General features: G+C 49.6%; 17 non-coding genes across 17 annotated transcripts; all 17 read right to left on the minus strand.

The window, feature by feature from the left end:
- Positions 1 to 121: 121 nt before the first annotated feature.
- Positions 122 to 240, minus strand: LOC135490094 (5S ribosomal RNA). Its single transcript, XR_010447309.1, has one exon. It is a non-coding gene; the product is annotated as a 5S ribosomal RNA (ribosomal RNA).
- An 899-nt stretch (positions 241 to 1,139) lies between these two features.
- On the minus strand, positions 1,140 to 1,258 carry LOC135490095 (5S ribosomal RNA). The gene has a single exon (XR_010447310.1). It is a non-coding gene; the product is annotated as a 5S ribosomal RNA (ribosomal RNA).
- Positions 1,259 to 2,147: 889 nt separating this feature from the next.
- Positions 2,148 to 2,266, minus strand: LOC135490096 (5S ribosomal RNA). The gene has a single exon (XR_010447311.1). It is a non-coding gene; the product is annotated as a 5S ribosomal RNA (ribosomal RNA).
- An 895-nt stretch (positions 2,267 to 3,161) lies between these two features.
- On the minus strand, positions 3,162 to 3,280 carry LOC135490097 (5S ribosomal RNA). Its single transcript, XR_010447312.1, has one exon. It is a non-coding gene; the product is annotated as a 5S ribosomal RNA (ribosomal RNA).
- Positions 3,281 to 4,181: 901 nt separating this feature from the next.
- On the minus strand, positions 4,182 to 4,300 carry LOC135490099 (5S ribosomal RNA). The gene has a single exon (XR_010447314.1). It is a non-coding gene; the product is annotated as a 5S ribosomal RNA (ribosomal RNA).
- Positions 4,301 to 5,195: 895 nt separating this feature from the next.
- LOC135490101 (5S ribosomal RNA) lies at positions 5,196 to 5,314 on the minus strand. The gene has a single exon (XR_010447315.1). It is a non-coding gene; the product is annotated as a 5S ribosomal RNA (ribosomal RNA).
- A 900-nt stretch (positions 5,315 to 6,214) lies between these two features.
- LOC135490102 (5S ribosomal RNA) lies at positions 6,215 to 6,333 on the minus strand. The gene has a single exon (XR_010447316.1). It is a non-coding gene; the product is annotated as a 5S ribosomal RNA (ribosomal RNA).
- Positions 6,334 to 7,234: 901 nt separating this feature from the next.
- On the minus strand, positions 7,235 to 7,353 carry LOC135490103 (5S ribosomal RNA). Its single transcript, XR_010447317.1, has one exon. It is a non-coding gene; the product is annotated as a 5S ribosomal RNA (ribosomal RNA).
- A 900-nt stretch (positions 7,354 to 8,253) lies between these two features.
- Positions 8,254 to 8,372, minus strand: LOC135490425 (5S ribosomal RNA). The gene has a single exon (XR_010447628.1). It is a non-coding gene; the product is annotated as a 5S ribosomal RNA (ribosomal RNA).
- Positions 8,373 to 9,269: 897 nt separating this feature from the next.
- On the minus strand, positions 9,270 to 9,388 carry LOC135490426 (5S ribosomal RNA). Its single transcript, XR_010447629.1, has one exon. It is a non-coding gene; the product is annotated as a 5S ribosomal RNA (ribosomal RNA).
- An 898-nt stretch (positions 9,389 to 10,286) lies between these two features.
- On the minus strand, positions 10,287 to 10,405 carry LOC135490450 (5S ribosomal RNA). Its single transcript, XR_010447652.1, has one exon. It is a non-coding gene; the product is annotated as a 5S ribosomal RNA (ribosomal RNA).
- Positions 10,406 to 11,304: 899 nt separating this feature from the next.
- LOC135490104 (5S ribosomal RNA) lies at positions 11,305 to 11,423 on the minus strand. The gene has a single exon (XR_010447318.1). It is a non-coding gene; the product is annotated as a 5S ribosomal RNA (ribosomal RNA).
- An 897-nt stretch (positions 11,424 to 12,320) lies between these two features.
- Positions 12,321 to 12,439, minus strand: LOC135490105 (5S ribosomal RNA). Its single transcript, XR_010447319.1, has one exon. It is a non-coding gene; the product is annotated as a 5S ribosomal RNA (ribosomal RNA).
- Positions 12,440 to 13,337: 898 nt separating this feature from the next.
- Positions 13,338 to 13,456, minus strand: LOC135490106 (5S ribosomal RNA). Its single transcript, XR_010447320.1, has one exon. It is a non-coding gene; the product is annotated as a 5S ribosomal RNA (ribosomal RNA).
- Positions 13,457 to 14,355: 899 nt separating this feature from the next.
- LOC135490107 (5S ribosomal RNA) lies at positions 14,356 to 14,474 on the minus strand. The gene has a single exon (XR_010447321.1). It is a non-coding gene; the product is annotated as a 5S ribosomal RNA (ribosomal RNA).
- An 896-nt stretch (positions 14,475 to 15,370) lies between these two features.
- LOC135490108 (5S ribosomal RNA) lies at positions 15,371 to 15,489 on the minus strand. Its single transcript, XR_010447322.1, has one exon. It is a non-coding gene; the product is annotated as a 5S ribosomal RNA (ribosomal RNA).
- A 902-nt stretch (positions 15,490 to 16,391) lies between these two features.
- On the minus strand, positions 16,392 to 16,510 carry LOC135490109 (5S ribosomal RNA). Its single transcript, XR_010447323.1, has one exon. It is a non-coding gene; the product is annotated as a 5S ribosomal RNA (ribosomal RNA).
- Positions 16,511 to 16,899: the final 389 nt, after the last annotated feature.

Consider the following 16,899-nt stretch of genomic DNA (forward strand, 5'->3'; position numbering starts at 1 on the left):
CCCCTGGCTGCCATTTCCATTTCGCAAAATTCGATGGCCACCACATAAGGTAGCCTACATTTTCATTTTAACAATCGTACAAGGGAAGAAGAAACAAAATGATTGGGACATGAAGAGAAAAAGTCTACAACACGCGGTATTCCGAGGCGGTCACCCATCCACGTACTAACCACGCTCGACGTTGCTTGGCTTCGGTGATCGGACGAGAACCGGTGTTTTCAACGTGATATGGTCGTAGACATTAGAGGCGGCGATGCGTAGGTTACTTATAATATCACTGCGCCTACTATAATGCGTCATATTTTGTAGTCAGAGGCATTATGTATGCCTACGTCACAGCTTCGTCGCATTACAGATGTGGTTGGGGCGCCCATTACACGACGGAGTCTACGCGTAGACATACAGTTCACGCAGGCTCGCACTGAAACAGAAACGGACGCACATTCAAGAACTGCACGCAGACCAACATCGGAAGAAGAGAGTGCCGACTGGACATCAAAGACGCCAACGGTTGGCAAGGTGTCTCATCACTAGGAACGCAGCGTGACGTCACGAGCTCTGACGTCACGAGCAGACTACTCCGAGGCTCCCTGACGTCATGAGAGACGCCAGCGCCATCTCCCGAATCAGGACTGACGTCACTAGCAGCAACTTCCACGCCGGTCTGAACTCAAAAAGCGTCCTAGTATAAACGCTTGGAAGCCAGTAGGCCTGCGCAGTGTTGGGCGGGGGGGGGGGGGAGAGAGGGGAGGGATGATTTTCGACGGGCTTTAACCCGCGAATCACCTTTTTGACCGCAACGGTTAATTTGAGCCCCAAAACCACACAAGCAAGCCAATTTGACTGAAACTTAATCATTTTCATCACTTTAAACACACCTTATTCTCAATATAAGAAGAAGTATATTTGAAATGGAAAATAACATTCAACTGGTATGGTGAGACCACCCATTCGTCTCAAACGGAACTATAACCGCGAGCTGATTGGTTAAATACAGGTGCGGGACCTACAGGCCGGCCCCCTGGCTGCCATTTCCATTTCGCAAAATTCGATGGCCACCACATAAGGTAGCCTACATTTTCATTTTAACAATCGTACAAGGGAAGAAGAAACAAAATGATTGGGACATGAAGAGAAAAAGTCTACAACACGCGGTATTCCGAGGCGGTCACCCATCCACGTACTAACCACGCTCGACGTTGCTTGGCTTCGGTGATCGGACGAGAACCGGTGTTTTCAACGTGATATGGTCGTAGACATTAGAGGCGGCGATGCGTAGGTTACTTATAATATCACTGCGCCTACTATAATGCGTCATATTTTGTGGTCAGAGGCATTATGTATGCCTACGTCACAGCTTCGTCGCATTACAGATGTGGTTGGGGCGCCCATTACACGACGGAGTCTACGCGTAGACATACAGTTCACGCAGGCTCGCACTGAAACAGAAACGGACGCACATTCAAGAACTGCACGCAGACCAACATCGGAAGAAGAGAGTGCCGACTGGACATCAAAGACGCCAACGGTTGGCAAGGTGTCTCATCACTAGGAACGCAGCGTGACGTCACGAGCTCTGACGTCACGAGCAGACTACTCCGAGGCTCCCTGACGTCATGAGAGACGCCAGCGCCATCTCCCGAATCAGGACTGACGTCACTAGCAGCAACTTCCACGCCGGTCTGAACTCAAAAAGCGTCCTAGTATAAACGCTTGGAAGCCAGTAGGCCTGCGCAGTGTTGGGCGGGGGGGGGAGAGAGGGGAGGGATGATTTTCGACGGGCTTTAACCCGCGAATCACCTTTTTGACCGCAACGGTTAATTTGAGCCCCAAAACCACACAAGCAAGCCAATTTGACTGAAACTTAATCATTTTCATCACTTTAAACACACCTTATTCTCAATATAAGAAGAAGTATATTTGAAATGGAAAATAACATTCAACTGGTATAGTGAGACCACCCATTCGTCTCAAACGGAACTATAACCGCGAGCTGATTGGTTAAATACAGGTGCGAGACCTACAGGCCGGCCCCCTGGCTGCCATTTCCATTCCGCAAAATTCGATGGCCACCACATAAGGTAGCCTACATTTTCATTTTAACAATCGTACAAGGGAAGAAGAAACAAAATGACATGAAGAGAAAAAGTCTACAACACGCGGTATTCCGAGGCGGTCACCCATCCACGTACTAACCACGCTCGACGTTGCTTGGCTTCGGTGATCGGACGAGAACCGGTGTTTTCAACGTGATATGGTCGTAGACATTAGAGGCGGCGATGCGTAGGTTACTTATAATATCACTGCGCCTACTATAATGCGTCATATTTTGGGGTCAGAGGCATTATGTATGCCTACGTCACAGCTTCGTCGCATTACAGATGTGGTTGGGGCGCCCATTACACGACGGAGTCTATGCGTAGACATACAGTTCACGCAGGCTCGCACTGAAACAGAAACGGACGCACATTCAAGAACTGCACGCAGACCAACATCGGAAGAAGAGAGTGCCGACTGGACATCAAAGACGCCAACGGTTGGCAAGGTGTCTCATCACTAGGAACGCAGCGTGACGTCACGAGCTCTGACGTCACGAGCAGACTACTCCGAGGCTCCCTGACGTCATGAGAGACGCCAGCGCCATCTCCCGAATCAGGACTGACGTCACTAGCAGCAACTTCCACGCCGGTCTGAACTCAAAAAGCGTCCTAGTATAAACGCTTGGAAGCCAGTAGGCCTGCGCAGTGTTGGGCGGGGGGGGGAGAGAGGGGAGGGATGATTTTCGACGGGCTTTAACCCGCGAATCACCTTTTTGACCGCAACGGTTAATTTGAGCCCCAAAACCACACAAGCAAGCCAATTTGACTGAAACTTAATCATTTTCATCACTTTAAACACACCTTATTCTCAATATAAGAAGAAGTATATTTGAAATGGAAAATAACATTCAACTGGTATGGTGAGACCACCCATTCGTCTCAAACGGAACTATAACCGCGAGCTGATTGGTTAAATACAGGTGCGGGACCTACAGGCCGGCCCCCTGGCTGCCATTTCCATTTCGCAAAATTCGATGGCAACCACATAAGGTAGCCTACATTTTCATTTTAACAATCGTACAAGGGAAGAAGAAACAAAATGATTGGGACATGAAGAGAAAAAGTCTACAACACGCGGTATTCCGAGGCGGTCACCCATCCACGTACTAACCACGCTCGACGTTGCTTGGCTTCGGTGATCGGACGAGAACCGGTGTTTTCAACGTGATATGGTCGTAGACATTAGAGGCGGCGATGCGTAGGTTACTTATAATATCACTGCGCCTACTATAATGCGTCATATTTTGGGGTCAGAGGCATTATGTATGCCTACGTCACAGCTTCGTCGCATTACAGATGTGGTTGGGGCGCCCATTACACGACGGAGTCTATGCGTAGACATACAGTTCACGCAGGCTCGCACTGAAACAGAAACGGACGCACATTCAAGAACTGCACGCAGACCAACATCGGAAGAAGAGAGTGCCGACTGGACATCAAAGACGCCAACGGTTGGCAAGGTGTCTCATCACTAGGAACGCAGCGTGACGTCACGAGCTCTGACGTCACGAGCAGACTACTCCGAGGCTCCCTGACGTCATGAGAGACGCCAGCGCCATCTCCCGAATCAGGACTGACGTCACTAGCAGCAACTTCCACGCCGGTCTGAACTCAAAAAGCGTCCTAGTATAAACGCTTGGAAGCCAGTAGGCCTGCGCAGTGTTGGGCGGGGGGGGGGGGGGGAGAGAGGGGAGGGATGATTTTCGACGGGCTTTAACCCGCGAATCACCTTTTTGACCGCAACGGTTAATTTGAGCCCCAAAACCACACAAGCAAGCCAATTTGACTGAAACTTAATCATTTTCATCACTTTAAACACACCTTATTCTCAATATAAGAAGAAGTATATTTGAAATGGAAAATAACATTCAACTGGTATGGTGAGACCACCCATTCGTCTCAAACGGAACTATAACCGCGAGCTGATTGGTTAAATACAGGTGCGGGACCTACAGGCCGGCCCCCTGGCTGCCATTTCCATTTCGCAAAATTCGATGGCAACCACATAAGGTAGCCTACATTTTCATTTTAACAATCGTACAAGGGAAGAAGAAACAAAATGATTGGGACATGAAGAGAAAAAGTCTACAACACGCGGTATTCCGAGGCGGTCACCCATCCACGTACTAACCACGCTCGACGTTGCTTGGCTTCGGTGATCGGACGAGAACCGGTGTTTTCAACGTGATATGGTCGTAGACATTAGAGGCGGCGATGCGTAGGTTACTTATAATATCACTGCGCCTACTATAATGCGTCATATTTTGTGGTCAGAGGCATTATGTATGCCTACGTCACAGCTTCGTCGCATTACAGATGTGGTTGGGGCGCCCATTACACGACGGAGTCTACGCGTAGACATACAGTTCACGCAGGCTCGCACTGAAACAGAAACGGACGCACATTCAAGAACTGCACGCAGACCAACATCGGAAGAAGAGAGTGCCGACTGGACATCAAAGACGCCAACGGTTGGCAAGGTGTCTCATCACTAGGAACGCAGCGTGACGTCACGAGCTCTGACGTCACGAGCAGACTACTCCGAGGCTCCCTGACGTCATGAGAGACGCCAGCGCCATCTCCCGAATCAGGACTGACGTCACTAGCAGCAACTTCCACGCCGGTCTGAACTCAAAAAGCGTCCTAGTATAAACGCTTGGAAGCCAGTAGGCCTGCGCAGTGTTGGGCGGGGGGGGGAGAGAGGGGAGGGATGATTTTCGACGGGCTTTAACCCGCGAATCACCTTTTTGACCGCAACGGTTAATTTGAGCCCCAAAACCACACAAGCAAGCCAATTTGACTGAAACTTAATCATTTTCATCACTTTAAACACACCTTATTCTCAATACAAGAAGAGGTATATTTGAAATGGAAAATAACATTCAACTGGTATGGTGAGACCACCCATTCGTCTCAAACGGAACTATAACCGCGAGCTGATTGGTTAAATACAGGTGCGGGACCTACAGGCCGGCCCCCTGGCTGCCATTTCCATTTCGCAAAATTCGATGGCCACCACATAAGGTAGCCTACATTTTCATTTTAACAATCGTACAAGGGAAGAAGAAACAAAATGATTGGGACATGAAGAGAAAAAGTCTACAACACGCGGTATTCCGAGGCGGTCACCCATCCACGTACTAACCACGCTCGACGTTGCTTGGCTTCGGTGATCGGACGAGAACCGGTGTTTTCAACGTGATATGGTCGTAGACATTAGAGGCGGCGATGCGTAGGTTACTTATAATATCACTGCGCCTACTATAATGCGTCATATTTTGGGGTCAGAGGCATTATGTATGCCTACGTCACAGCTTCGTCGCATTACAGATGTGGTTGGGGCGCCCATTACACGACGGAGTCTACGCGTAGACATACAGTTCACGCAGGCTCGCACTGAAACAGAAACGGACGCACATTCAAGAACTGCACGCAGACCAACATCGGAAGAAGAGAGTGCCGACTGGACATCAAAGACGCCAACGGTTGGCAAGGTGTCTCATCACTAGGAACGCAGCGTGACGTCACGAGCTCTGACGTCACGAGCAGACTACTCCGAGGCTCCCTGACGTCATGAGAGACGCCAGCGCCATCTCCCGAATCAGGACTGACGTCACTAGCAGCAACTTCCACGCCGGTCTGAACTCAAAAAGCGTCCTAGTATAAACGCTTGGAAGCCAGTAGGCCTGCGCAGTGTTGGGCGGGGGGGGGGGGGGAGAGAGGGGAGGGATGATTTTCGACGGGCTTTAACCCGCGAATCACCTTTTTGACCGCAACGGTTAATTTGAGCCCCAAAACCACACAAGCAAGCCAATTTGACTGAAACTTAATCATTTTCATCACTTTAAACACACCTTATTCTCAATACAAGAAGAGGTATATTTGAAATGGAAAATAACATTCAACTGGTATGGTGAGACCACCCATTCGTCTCAAACGGAACTATAACCGCGAGCTGATTGGTTAAATACAGGTGCGGGACCTACAGGCCGGCCCCCTGGCTGCCATTTCCATTTCGCAAAATTCGATGGCCACCACATAAGGTAGCCTACATTTTCATTTTAACAATCGTACAAGGGAAGAAGAAACAAAATGATTGGGACATGAAGAGAAAAAGTCTACAACACGCGGTATTCCGAGGCGGTCACCCATCCACGTACTAACCACGCTCGACGTTGCTTGGCTTCGGTGATCGGACGAGAACCGGTGTTTTCAACGTGATATGGTCGTAGACATTAGAGGCGGCGATGCGTAGGTTACTTATAATATCACTGCGCCTACTATAATGCGTCATATTTTGGGGTCAGAGGCATTATGTATGCCTACGTCACAGCTTCGTCGCATTACAGATGTGGTTGGGGCGCCCATTACACGACGGAGTCTACGCGTAGACATACAGTTCACGCAGGCTCGCACTGAAACAGAAACGGACGCACATTCAAGAACTGCACGCAGACCAACATCGGAAGAAGAGAGTGCCGACTGGACATCAAAGACGCCAACGGTTGGCAAGGTGTCTCATCACTAGGAACGCAGCGTGACGTCACGAGCTCTGACGTCACGAGCAGACTACTCCTAGGCTCCCTGACGTCATGAGAGACGCCAGCGCCATCTCCCGAATCAGGACTGACGTCACTAGCAGCAACTTCCACGCCGGTCTGAACTCAAAAAGCGTCCTAGTATAAACGCTTGGAAGCCAGTAGGCCTGCGCAGTGTTTGGCGGGGGGGGGGGGGGGAGAGAGGGGAGGGATGATTTTCGACGGGCTTTAACCCGCGAATCACCTTTTTGACCGCAACGGTTAATTTGAGCCCCAAAACCACACAAGCAAGCCAATTTGACTGAAACTTAATCATTTTCATCACTTTAAACACACCTTATTCTCAATATAAGAAGAAGTATATTTGAAATGGAAAATAACATTCAACTGGTATGGTGAGACCACCCATTCGTCTCAAACGGAACTATAACCGCGAGCTGATTGGTTAAATACAGGTGCGGGACCTACAGGCCGGCCCCCTGGCTGCCATTTCCATTTCGCAAAATTCGATGGCCACCACATAAGGTAGCCTACATTTTCATTTTAACAATCGTACAAGGGAAGAAGAAACAAAATGATTGGGACATGAAGAGAAAAAGTCTACAACACGCGGTATTCCGAGGCGGTCACCCATCCACGTACTAACCACGCTCGACGTTGCTTGGCTTCGGTGATCGGACGAGAACCGGTGTTTTCAACGTGATATGGTCGTAGACATTAGAGGCGGCGATGCGTAGGTCACTTATAATATCACTGCGCCTACTATAATGCGTCATATTTTGGGGTCAGAGGCATTATGTATGCCTACGTCACAGCTTCGTCGCATTACAGATGTGGTTGGGGCGCCCATTACACGACGGAGTCTACGCGTAGACATACAGTTCACGCAGGCTCGCACTGAAACAGAAACGGACGCACATTCAAGAACTGCACGCAGACCAACATCGGAAGAAGAGAGTGCCGACTGGACATCAAAGACGCCAACGGTTCGCAAGGTGTCTCATCACTAGGAACGCAGCGTGACGTCACGAGCTCTGACGTCACGAGCAGACTACTCCGAGGCTCCCTGACGTCATGAGAGACGCCAGCGCCATCTCCCGAATCAGGACTGACGTCACTAGCAGCAACTTCCACGCCGGTCTGAACTCAAAAAGCGTCCTAGTATAAACGCTTGGAAGCCAGTAGGCCTGCGCAGTGTTGGGCGGGGGGGGGGGGGGGGAGAGGGGAGGGATGATTTTCGACGGGCTTTAACCCGCGAATCACCTTTTTGACCGCAACGGTTAATTTGAGCCCCAAAACCACACAAGCAAGCCAATTTGACTGAAACTTAATCATTTTCATCACTTTAAACACACCTTATTCTCAATATAAGAAGAAGTATATTTGAAATGGAAAATAACATTCAACTGGTATGGTGAGACCACCCATTCGTCTCAAACGGAACTATAACCGCGAGCTGATTGGTTAAATACAGGTGCGGGACCTACAGGCCGGCCCCCTGGCTGCCATTTCCATTTCGCAAAATTCGATGGCCACCACATAAGGTAGCCTACATTTTCATTTTAACAATCGTACAAGGGAAGAAGAAACAAAATGATTGGGACATGAAGAGAAAAAGTCTACAACACGCGGTATTCCGAGGCGGTCACCCATCCACGTACTAACCACGCTCGACGTTGTTTGGCTTCGGTGATCGGACGAGAACCGGTGTTTTCAACGTGATATGGTCGTAGACATTAGAGGCGGCGATGCGTAGGTTACTTATAATATCACTGCGCCTACTATAATGCGTCATATTTTTGGGTCAGAGGCATTATGTATGCCTACGTCACAGCTTCGTCGCATTACAGATGTGGTTGGGGCGCCCATTACACGACGGAGTCTACGCGTAGACATACAGTTCACGCAGGCTCGCACTGAAACAGAAACGGACGCACATTCAAGAACTGCACGCAGACCAACATCGGAAGAAGAGAGTGCCGACTGGACATCAAAGACGCCAACGGTTGGCAAGGTGTCTCATCACTAGGAACGCAGCGTGACGTCACGAGCTCTGACGTCACGAGCAGACTACTCCGAGGCTCCCTGACGTCATGAGAGACGCCAGCGCCATCTCCCAAATCAGGACTGACGTCACTAGCAGCAACTTCCACGCCGGTCTGAACTCAAAAAGCGTCCTAGTATAAACGCTTGGAAGCCAGTAGGCCTGCGCAGTGTTTGGCGGGGGGGGGGGAGAGAGGGGAGGGATGATTTTCGACGGGCTTTAACCCGCGAATCACCTTTTTGACCGCAACGGTTAATTTGAGCCCCAAAACCACACAAGCAAGCCAATTTGACTGAAACTTAATCATTTTCATCACTTTAAACACACCTTATTCTCAATATAAGAAGAAGTATATTTGAAATGGAAAATAACATTCAACTGGTATGGTGAGACCACCCATTCGTCTCAAACGGAACTATAACCGCGAGCTGATTGGTTAAATACAGGTGCGGGACCTACAGGCCGGCCCCCTGGCTGCCATTTCCATTTCGCAAAATTCGATGGCCACCACATAAGGTAGCCTACATTTTCATTTTAACAATCGTACAAGGGAAGAAGAAACAAAATGATTGGGACATGAAGAGAAAAAGTCTACAACACGCGGTATTCCGAGGCGGTCACCCATCCACGTACTAACCACGCTCGACGTTGTTTGGCTTCGGTGATCGGACGAGAACCGGTGTTTTCAACGTGATATGGTCGTAGACATTAGAGGCGGCGATGCGTAGGTTACTTATAATATCACTGCGCCTACTATAATGCGTCATATTTTGGGGTCAGAGGCATTATGTATGCCTACGTCACAGCTTCGTCGCATTACAGATGTGGTTGGGGCGCCCATTACACGACGGAGTCTACGCGTAGACATACAGTTCACGCAGGCTCGCACTGAAACAGAAACGGACGCACATTCAAGAACTGCACGCAAACCAACATCGGAAGAAGAGAGTGCCGACTGGACATCAAAGACGCCAACGGTTGGCAAGGTGTCTCATCACTAGGAACGCAGCGTGACGTCACGAGCTCTGACGTCACGAGCAGACTACTCCGAGGCTCCCTGACGTCGTGAGAGACGCCAGCGCCATCTCCCGAATCAGGACTGACGTCACTAGCAGCAACTTCCACGCCGGTCTGAACTCAAAAAGCGTCCTAGTATAAACGCTTAGTAGCCAGTAGGCCTGCGCAGTGTTTGGCGGGGGGGGGGGGAGAGAGGGGAGGGATGATTTTCGACGGGCTTTAACCCGCGAATCACCTTTTTGACCGCAACGGTTAATTTGAGCCCCAAAACCACACAAGCAAGCCAATTTGACTGAAACTTAATCATTTTCATCACTTTAAACACACCTTATTCTCAATATAAGAAGAAGTATATTTGAAATGGAAAATAACATTCAACTGGTATGGTGAGACCACCCATTCGTCTCAAACGGAACTATAACCGCGAGCTGATTGGTTAAATACAGGTGCGGGACCTACAGGCCGGCCCCCTGGCTGCCATTTCCATTTCGCAAAACTCGATGGCCACCACATAAGGTAGCCTACATTTTCATTTTAACAATCGTACAAGGGAAGAAGAAACAAAATGATTGGGACATGAAGAGAAAAAGTCTACAACACGCGGTATTCCGAGGCGGTCACCCATCCACGTACTAACCACGCTCGACGTTGCTTGGCTTCGGTGATCGGACGAGAACCAGTGTTTTCAACGTGATATTGTCGTAGACATTAGAGGCGGCGATGCGTAGGTTACTTATAATATCACTGCGCCTACTATAATGCGTCATATTTTGGGGTCAGAGGCATTATGTATGCCTACGTCACAGCTTCGTCGCATTACAGATGTGGTTGGGGCGCCCATTACACGACGGAGTCTACGCGTAGACATACAGTTCACGCAGGCTCGCACTGAAACAGAAACGGACGCACATTCAAGAACTGCACGCAGACCAACATCGGAAGAAGAGAGTGCCGACTGGATATCAAAGACGCCAACGGTTGGCAAGGTGTCTCATCACTAGGAACGCAGCGTGACGTCACGAGCTCTGACGTCACGAGCAGACTACTCCGAGGCTCCCTGACGTCATGAGAGACGCCAGCGCCATCTCCCGAATCAGGACTGACGTCACTAGCAGCAACTTCCACGCCGGTCTGAACTCAAAAAGCGTCCTAGTATAAACGCTTGGAAGCCAGTAGGCCTGCGCAGTGTTGGGCGGGGGGGGGGGGGAGAGAGGGGAGGGATGATTTTCGACGGGCTTTAACCCGCGAATCACCTTTTTGACCGCAACGGTTAATTTGAGCCCCAAAACCACACAAGCAAGCCAATTTGACTGAAACTTAATCATTTTCATCACTTTAAACACACCTTATTCTCAATATAAGAAGAAGTATATTTGAAATGGAAAATAACATTCAACTGGTATGGTGAGACCACCCATTCGTCTCAAACGGAACTATAACCGCGAGCTGATTGGTTAAATACAGGTGCGGGACCTACAGGCCGGCCCCCTGGCTGCCATTTCCATTTCGCAAAATTCGATGGCCACCACATAAGGTAGCCTACATTTTCATTTTAACAATCGTACAAGGGAAGAAGAAACAAAATGATTGGGACATGAAGAGAAAAAGTCTACAACACGCGGTATTCCGAGGCGGTCACCCATCCACGTACTAACCACGCTCGACGTTGCTTGGCTTCGGTGATCGGACGAGAACCGGTGTTTTCAACGTGATATGGTCGTAGACATTAGAGGCGGCGATGCGTAGGTTACTTATAATATCACTGCGCCTACTATAATGCGTCATATTTTGGGGTCAGAGGCATTATATATGCCTACGTCACAGCTTCGTCGCATTACAGATGTGGTTGGGGCGCCCATTACACGACGGAGTCTACGCGTAGACATACAGTTCACGCAGGCTCGCACTGAAACAGAAACGGACGCACATTCAAGAACTGCACGCAGACCAACATCGGAAGAAGAGAGTGCCGACTGGACATCAAGGACGCCAACGGTTGGCAAGGTGTCTCATCACTAGGAACGCAGCGTGACGTCACGAGCTCAGACGTCACGAGCAGACTACTCCGAGGCTCCCTGACGTCATGAGAGACGCCAGCGCCATCTCCCGAATCAGGACTGACGTCACTAGCAGCAACTTCCACGCCGGTCTGAACTCAAAAAGCGTCCTAGTATAAACGCTTGGAAGCCAGTAGGCCTGCGCAGTGTTGGGCGGGGGGGGGGGGAGAGAGGGGAGGGATGATTTTCGACGGGCTTTAACCCGCGAATCACCTTTTTGACCGCAACGGTTAATTTGAACCCCAAAACCACACAAGCAAGCCAATTTGACTGAAACTTAATCATTTTCATCACTTTAAACACACCTTATTCTCAATATAAGAAGAAGTATATTTGAAATGGAAAATAACATTCAACTGGTATGGTGAGACCACCCATTCGTCTCAAACGGAACTATAACCGCGAGCTGATTGGTTAAATACAGGTGCGGGACCTACAGGCCGGCCCCCTGGTGCCATTTCCATTTCGCAAAATTCGATGGCCACCACATAAGGTAGCCTACATTTTCATTTTAACAATCGAACAAGGGAAGAAGAAACAAAATGATTGGGGCATGAAGAGAAAAAGTCTACAACACGCGGTATTCCGAGGCGGTCACCCATCCACGTACTAACCACGCTCGACGTTGCTTGGCTTCGGTGATCGGACGAGAACCGGTGTTTTCAACGTGATATGGTCGTAGACATTAGAGGCGGCGATGCGTAGGTTACTTATAATATCACTGCGCCTACTATAATGCGTCATATTTTGGGGTCAGAGGCATTATGTATGCCTACGTCACAGCTTCGTCGCATTACAGATGTGGTTGGGGCGCCCATTACACGACGGAGTCTACGCGTAGACATACAGTTCACGCAGGCTCGCACTGAAACAGAAACGGACGCACATTCAAGAACTGCACGCAGACCAACATCGGAAGAAGAGAGTGCCGACTGGACATCAAAGACGCCAACGGTTGGCAAGGTGTCTCATCACTAGGAACGCAGCGTGACGTCACGAGCTCTGACGTCACGAGCAGACTACTCCGAGGCTCCCTGACGTCATGAGAGACGCCAGCGCCATCTCCCGAATCAGGACTGACGTCACTAGCAGCAACTTCCACGCCGGTCTGAACTCAAAAAGCGTCCTAGTATAAACGCTTGGAAGCCAGTAGGCCTGCGCAGTGTTGGGCGGGGGGGGGGGGAGAGAGGGGAGGGATGATTTTCGACGGGCTTTAACCCGCGAATCACCTTTTTGACCGCAACGGTTAATTTGAGCCCCAAAACCACACAAGCAAGCCAATTTGACTGAAACTTAATCATTTTCATCACTTTAAACACACCTTATTCTCAATATAAGAAGAAGTATATTTGAAATGGAAAATAACATTCAACTGGTATGGTGAGACCACCCATTCGTCTCAAACGGAACTATAACCGCGAGCTGATTGGTTAAATACAGGTGCGGGACCTACAGGCCGGCCCCCTGGCTGCCATTTCCATTTCGCAAAATTCGATGGCCACCACATAAGGTAGCCTACATTTTCATTTTAACAATCGTACAAGGGAAGAAGAAACAAAATGATTGGGACATGAAGAGAAAAAGTCTACAACACGCGGTATTCCGAGGCGGTCACCCATCCACGTACTAACCACGCTCGACGTTGCTTGGCTTCGGTGATCGGACGAGAACCGGTGTTTTCAACGTGATATGGTCGTAGACATTAGAGGCGGCGATGCGTAGGTTACTTATAATATCACTGCGCCTACTATAATGCGTCATATTTTGTGGTCAGAGGCATTATGTATGCCTACGTCACAGCTTCGTCGCATTACAGATGTGGTTGGGGCGCCCATTACACGACGGAGTCTACGCGTAGACATACAGTTCACGCAGGCTCGCACTGAAACAGAAACGGACGCACATTCAAGAACTGCACGCAGACCAACATCGGAAGAAGAGAGTGCCGACTGGACATCAAAGACGCCAACGGTTGGCAAGGTGTCTCATCACTAGGAACGCAGCGTGACGTCACGAGCTCTGACGTCACGAGCAGACTACTCCGAGGCTCCCTGACGTCATGAGAGACGCCAGCGCCATCTCCCGAATCAGGACTGACGTCACTAGCAGCAACTTCCACGCCGGTCTGAACTCAAAAAGCGTCCTAGTATAAACGCTTGGAAGCCAGTAGGCCTGCGCAGTGTTGGGCGGGGGGGGGGGGGGGGGGGGGGAGGGATGATTTTCGACGGGCTTTAACCCGCGAATCACCTTTTTGACCGCAACGGTTAATTTGAGCCCCAAAACCACACAAGCAAGCCAATTTGACTGAAACTTAATCATTTTCATCACTTTAAACACACCTTATTCTCAATATAAGAAGAAGTATATTTGAAATGGAAAATAACATTCAACTGGTATGGTGAGACCACCCATTCGTCTCAAACGGAACTATAACCGCGAGCTGATTGGTTAAATACAGGTGCGGGACCTACAGGCCGGCCCCCTGGCTGCCATTTCCATTTCGCAAAATTCGATGGCCACCACATAAGGTAGCCTACATTTTCATTTTAACAATCGTACAAGGGAAGAAGAAACAAAATGATTGGGACATGAAGAGAAAAAGTCTACAACACGCGGTATTCCGAGGCGGTCACCCATCCACGTACTAACCACGCTCGACGTTGCTTGGCTTCGGTGATCGGACGAGAACCGGTGTTTTCAACGTGATATGGTCGTAGACATTAGAGGCGGCGATGCGTAGGTTACTTATAATATCACTGCGCCTACTATAATGCGTCATATTTTGTGGTCAGAGGCATTATGTATGCCTACGTCACAGCTTCGTCGCATTACAGATGTGGTTGGGGCGCCCATTACACGACGGAGTCTACGCGTAGACATACAGTTCACGCAGGCTCGCACTGAAACAGAAACGGACGCACATTCAAGAACTGCACTCAGACCAACATCGGAAGAAGAGAGTGCCGACTGGACATCAAAGACGCCAACGGTTGGCAAGGTGTCTCATCACTAGGAACGCAGCGTGACGTCACGAGCTCTGACGTCACGAGCAGACTACTCCGAGGCTCCCTGACGTCATGAGAGACGCCAGCGCCATCTCCCGAATCAGGACTGACGTCACTAGCAGCAACTTCCACGCCGGTCTGAACTCAAAAAGCGTCCTAGTATAAACGCTTGGAAGCCAGTAGGCCTGCGCAGTTTTGGGCGGGGGGGGGGAGAGAGGGGAGGGATGATTTTCGACGGGCTTTAACCCGCGAATCACCTTTTTGACCGCAACGGTTAATTTGAGCCCCAAAACCACACAAGCAAGCCAATTTGACTGAAACTTAATCATTTTCATCACTTTAAACACACCTTATTCTCAATATAAGAAGAAGTATATTTGAAATGGAAAATAACATTCAACTGGTATGGTGAGACCACCCATTCGTCTCAAACGGAACTATAACCGCGAGCTGATTGGTTAAATACAGGTGCGGGACCTACAGGCCGGCCCCCTGGCTGCCATTTCCATTTCGCAAAATTCGATGGCCACCACATAAGGTAGCCTACATTTTCATTTTAACAATCGTACAAGGGAAGAAGAAACAAAATGATTGGGACATGAAGAGAAAAAGTCTACAACACGCGGTATTCCGAGGCGGTCACCCATCCACGTACTAACCACGCTCGACGTTGCTTGGCTTCGGTGATCGGACGAGAACCGGTGTTTTCAACGTGATATGGTCGTAGACATTAGAGGCGGCGATGCGTAGGTTACTTATAATATCACTGCGCCTACTATAATGCGTCATATTTTGTGGTCAGAGGCATTATGTATGCCTACGTCACAGCTTCGTCGCATTACAGATGTGGTTGGGGCGCCCATTACACGACGGAGTCTACGCGTAGACATACAGTTCACGCAGGCTCGCACTGAAACAGAAACGGACGCACATTCAAGAACTGCACGCAGACCAACATCGGAAGAAGAGAGTGCCGACTGGACATCAAAGACGCCAACGGTTGGCAAGGTGTCTCATCACTAGGAACGCAGCGTGACGTCACGAGCTCTGACGTCACGAGCAGACTACTCCGAGGCTCCCTGACGTCATGAGAGACGCCAGCGCCATCTCCCGAATCAGGACTGACGTCACTAGCAGCAACTTCCACGCCGGTCTGAACTCAAAAAGCGTCCTAGTATAAACGCTTGGAAGCCAGTAGGCCTGCGCAGTGTTGGGCGGGGGGGGGGGGGGGGAGAGGGGGGAGGGATGATTTTCGACGGGCTTTAACCCGCGAATCACCTTTTTGACCGCAACGGTTAATTTGAGCCCCAAAACCACACAAGCAAGCCAATTTGACTGAAACTTAATCATTTTCATCACTTTAAACACACCTTATTCTCAATATAAGAAGAAGTATATTTGAAATGGAAAATAACATTCAACTGGTATGGTGAGACCACCCATTCGTCTCAAACGGAACTATAACCGCGAGCTGATTGGTTAAATACAGGTGCGGGACCTACAGGCCGGCCCCCTGGCTGCCATTTCCATTTCGCAAAATTCGATGGCCACCACATAAGGTAGCCTACATTTTCATTTTAACAATCGTACAAGGGAAGAAGAAACAAAATGATTGGGACATGAAGAGAAAAAGTCTACAACACGCGGTATTCCGAGGCGGTCACCCATCCACGTACTAACCACGCTCGACGTTGCTTGGCTTCGGTGATCGGACGAGAACCGGTGTTTTCAACGTGATATGGTCGTAGACATTAGAGGCGGCGATGCGTAGGTTACTTATAATATCACTGCGCCTACTATAATGCGTCATATTTTGTGGTCAGAGGCATTATGTATGCCTACGTCACAGCTTCGTCGCATTACAGATGTGGTTGGGGCGCCCATTACACGACGGAGTCTACGCGTAGACATACAGTTCACGCAGGCTCGCACTGAAACAGAAACGGACGCACATTCAAGAACTGCACGCAGACCAACATCGGAAGAAGAGAGTGCCGACTGGACATCAAAGACGCCAACGGTTGGCAAGGTGTCTCATCACTAGGAACGCAGCGTGACGTCACGAGCTCAGACGTCACGAGCAGACTACTCCGAGGCTCCCTGACGTCATGAGAGACGCCAGCGCCATCTCCCGAATCA

The sequence above is a fragment of the Lineus longissimus genome, chromosome 6 (genome assembly GCF_910592395.1).
Source record: "Lineus longissimus chromosome 6, tnLinLong1.2, whole genome shotgun sequence".
NCBI lineage: Eukaryota > Metazoa > Nemertea > Pilidiophora > Heteronemertea > Lineidae > Lineus > Lineus longissimus.